This window comes from Geotrypetes seraphini, chromosome 10 (assembly GCF_902459505.1).
Source record: "Geotrypetes seraphini chromosome 10, aGeoSer1.1, whole genome shotgun sequence".
Taxonomy (NCBI): domain Eukaryota; kingdom Metazoa; phylum Chordata; class Amphibia; order Gymnophiona; family Dermophiidae; genus Geotrypetes; species Geotrypetes seraphini.
Genome location: NC_047093.1, coordinates 18032763 through 18037339, shown reverse-complemented (window position 1 = coordinate 18037339; position 4577 = coordinate 18032763). Strand labels below are relative to the sequence as shown.

At 42.5% G+C, this 4577-nt stretch overlaps 2 non-coding genes across 2 annotated transcripts; one reads left to right on the top strand and one right to left on the bottom strand.

Annotated features, from left to right (window-relative positions):
- The first annotated feature begins 3112 nt into the window (after positions 1 to 3112).
- Positions 3113 to 3194, top strand: TRNAS-AGA. Its single transcript has one exon. It is a non-coding gene; the product is annotated as a tRNA-Ser (tRNA).
- A 396-nt stretch (positions 3195 to 3590) lies between these two features.
- TRNAS-AGA lies at positions 3591 to 3672 on the bottom strand. Its single transcript has one exon. It is a non-coding gene; the product is annotated as a tRNA-Ser (tRNA).
- Between the last annotated feature and the right edge of the window lie 905 nt (positions 3673 to 4577).

Below are 4577 nucleotides of genomic sequence, written 5' to 3'. Positions count from 1 at the left end.
TGATGGGCTTCTCCCTTCCCCAATGCATCTTGGGATGCAGTAGGAGGGGGCCAAAGGCCCTGATTGGCTCAAAATGGTGATTATGAGACAATCAGGGCCTTCAAGAATGTTGGGGGGATATGAGGGTAGAGATGTCAGGGAAGGTCCTGGATGTCAGGGGGATGTTGTGAATGTCAGGGGGAGATCTGGGGATATCAGGTGGAGGTCAGAGATGTCAGGGGGATGTTGCAGATGTCAAGGGGATGTTGGGGAGGGGTGTAGAGCTCTGCGGCTCAGCTGATCCTGTCAGGGGGAATCCCCATCAGCTGAGCTGCCAGGAATCCCCAAAACTGGCTCAGCTGATGGGGGATTCCTTTGCTGTGATCAGCTGATGGGAAACCTATGGGTGTTTGGGGGGTTTTCACTCTTTGGGTGGTGGGAGGGAGTTGTGACCACTGGGGGAGTAAAGGGGGTCATGCCTTAAATCCTCCAGTGGTCTTCTTGTCAGTTTGGGCACCTTTGTGGAACTTATACGCAACTCAAACAGGTCTAACTGCCAGCATCTAAGTTCCCTCTAGGAAAGCTTTGATTATGGCTGCAGTAAGTCCAGGTTGAAGCACACACGAGTCCTGCCTATAACTGGTTTGGTGACCATGTTAAAGTTTTGAGAATCTTCCCCCATGAAGGGCTATGTCTGACTCAAGACTACTTCTACTTGAGGAACATAAGAATTGCCGCTGCTGGGTCAGACCAGTGGTCCATCCTGACCAGCAATCTGCTCACATGGCGGCCCTTAGGTCAAAGACCAGTGCCCTATTTGAGTCTAGCATTATCTACATATGTTCTGTTCCAGCAGGAACTTATCCAACCTTTTCTTGAATCCCTGAAGGGTGCTTTCCCCTATAACAGCCTCCGGAAGAGCATTCCAGATTTCTACCATTCTCTGGGTGAAGAAGAACTTCCTTACGTTTGTACAGAATCTATTCACTTTTAACTTTAGCTCTTCTCCCTTTGGTTGACTATCCACTCACTCCACACCTGGACTATCTTACTGCACACGCTGTAACTTATATCAGCTCCTTATATCAACCCAGTCTGGTTTTCAGAGTATGCAGAAGATAGATTTGCATATCAAAGAAGCAATAGGTGGCAATCTATCTCATGAGTACCAGAGCGTTTCCAGGTCCACTCATTGCTATGCCTCTGTCCCTTGCCAGTCAGATATTCTCAAGGGAACATAACTACTAACCCACAGGGTGTGGCTGCTTTACACATGCAATTTATATGCAACAAGGTCAGGTATGTTAACACTATGTTTAGTGTCCTTCAGAGGCTATTAATACCAAGCTGCAACTAGGTATTATTGATGTGAATAAAAACGTCTGAGTAATGAGGGCCAATGCAACTTTAAGTGCTTCTAGAAGTAATTGTTTAGCATGGTATTAAGGCCTAAGGGCAACAGGAATACCGAGAGATTGTGGCAACAGAAGATTTTACAGATATGCAAACAAATTGGTTTTCTTTACGGTTTCTACCATTGCAGGTACGACTTGCTCATTCACCACCAGGTATTCTCTCTGATTTCTAATTAGAGTGTAGTAATCTTACAGATTGCAAATAATATTATACATTATTAATAATGAGCCTGGAATGTCGGCCATGCAAGTGGAACCGATTGATGTATTCTTTCCCTGCAGCTGCAACGTGAGCAAATCACCCTTCAATGTGATTCGTCTATGGGTTATTAAATCTGTAACATAAATAGAATAAATGCAAATGCTAAAAAGTGCATCTACCCTGGCTGCCGTCTAGAAAGCTACGATGTCTTCAGCGGGCGTTTCCAGCTGTGCTACTATCACGTGAAATCCTTCCATAGTCGCGATTTCAAAGTTGATCAGGGGAACATATATTTCGTCTCTGACAGACGGTGTCCCCTTTAAAGCCAGGACACAGCCGTTTCAATGTGAAGGTGGCCCTTTCCTAAAGAATTTCCTTTGGCGAATAGTGTCAGTCATTTGCTACCTGAGACCCCAGTGGTGGAATAACGTCCGGCCCGGGGACTTCTTTAAATCCTGTTTAAGCTAATGTAATTTGTTCCTTTACTGCTAAAGGACTTTTCATTGCAAAAATGTGAAATACTTTTAGTTACACACTGATGTTTCTTCCTATCCCTATATAATTATATTTGTTGCAAAAATATGTAGTCAGGAAATTTGGAACGTTTTGCAGCAACTCACTTTATTTTTCTGTATTAATATGTGCATTTTGCTTAAAAATTATGTTTTGTGAAGTCTTAGTCCTGTGATCATCTGCATGTATATAATTATGTCTAACCCATAATGAGTTTGACAAATCTATTATATAACCTAACCTTATATAACCTAACCTAAAGGAAGCCATGTGGGTTCTGGACAATTTAGCATATTGTTTATTCTAATTAGCAATAACGGCTCCTCTCAATAACTAGGGATCTATGAAAGAGCAAAACCTTCCAGTGCTATAGAAGCCGTATCCAATGAAATTGTCACTTGACACATCGTCTCAGGACATCTTCATAGAAACAATAACAGAGCACATGTGGCGGCATCCACCAGCAACCCACTCACGTTGGCGATTCTTGATGACGTCACAGTGCAACGCGGGCGCCTGGCCAGTTTCTGCAGCGCTCGATTTGTTTGCAACGCCTTAAACGAATCCACGGAGGCATGCCCTAGCTTATTGACACAGTAAGCAGAACCCCCCACTCCTGCCTCTTCCTGATTGCCCTCCAAATGCCTCCCAGAGGATGCAATATCAGTAGCATTAAACAAGCTTCTTCCTGCCCAAGGTGTTACTCATCTGGGGCTGCTTTTCAGTGTTCCACTTCGGTGAATGAACGATTGCATAGGAGAAACCGATGCTATATTTGATGAGGCGGACCTTTGAGAGAATGCAGGTTATTGGAGAGGATCCAGCTGGAAAAGCAGGTGTGGGTAGAGGAAGGGGAGTGCGGTTAGCCATACAAATGAATGAATTCGATGGAAGTAGCTTGTGCCATAGCTAGACTAAGATGGTAATAAACAATAAATGGACTACTAAGTTTATCTTCTTGTACAGGATATCTCTGTTTCTCAAGCCTCTCTTTTCATCAGGTGTAGTCGTGGCCGAGTGGTTAAGGCGATGGACTAGAAATCCATTGGGTTCTACCCGCGCAGGTTCGAATCCTGCCGACTACGGTGTGTTTTCTTGGTCACCAGTTTATTCTGGGTAGTCCAGTTTGGAAATTTAAGAAATAAAGGTCAAGATTCCTTCCAAATTTGCATGGTATGCTTTCGCCTTTGATGCACCTTTCACATCAGTAATTTAGTATTTTGGTTTTGAATGTCAGCTAAGTTCATTTATTGTAGGGGAAGGTTCCACATTCCAAACTTAAAATCAGTAGCTCAGCAATTTCATTACAAAATCGTAGCGACCTAGTCGGCAGGATTCGAAAATCATTAGCAATTTCAATGCAAAATCGTGGTGGCCCTGTAATTATTTTAGTAGCTCAGAAATTTCACCATTAGCTCAGCAATTTCACTGCAGGATTCGAAAATCATTAGCTCAGCAATTTCAGCGCAAAATCATAGCATCGTAGTCGGCAGGATTCGAACCTGCGCGGGTAGAACCCAATGGATTTCTAGTCCATCGCCTTAACCACTCGGCCACGACTACAACTTATACCCAAATGCTTTCCTTTTCACTAATATAATATTAACAGTTCACCATAAACAGACTATAAATGTTTGAACCATAAACAAATATGTATCTACTAATAAAGAGCTTGTTTAAATCCTGCATATTACCCAATGCAACAAAATTAAAATGAGTGACAATTTGCTTTCTTTTTGCAAGCTCTGTAAATCTTGTCTGTTTTTTGACTACTTTTGTTTGATTGTTATTGACTATGTATGAAATGTAGTTTTTCTATCAAATGTTCATTCTGTTTGCTATAAATCACCTTGAAGTCTTTTGGAATAAGCAGTCTTTTCCATAAATAAATATGTAAGTATTCAGCAGTCAAGGCTGCTTGCTTTTAACTTGAAAGTATTCCAGTTATCTTTCAATACCTAAAATTAGGATAAATCTTTATTAGATCTAAGAAGGATGTTGTATTAGTTAGTTTGAAAATGTTAAGCTTCCTTGTTCACACTGTTTATAAAATTTGGGGCTATTATTAAAGTGGACAAATCATTGCTGGGCAGACTGGGTGGTCCATTTTGGTCTTGAAGGTACCAGGGCTGGCTCTAGCATAGGTGGATCCCTGGATGGGTACATCACTAGTATTACCTTCCCTGCTGGATTTGTTATGCAGGGGAGGGGATGGGGGGAAATCACAGAGGGTGTCGTATAGCAGCCCCCGTATGCACATGGATATAGGTGTTTTATATAGTGCTTTCGGGTGGGGTTGATGCTCAGAAATATGGCTGGTGTTAACATCCCATTAAATGTTACGTTCACAAATGTTATGGTGCCAAATGCTCCAAGGATTTCAGTGTGGGAACTGAAGCCTTTAACAGACCACATTAAGATGCAAAACAAAGACTCAGCATTCCCGCAGGGAGATCCCTCCGAATGAG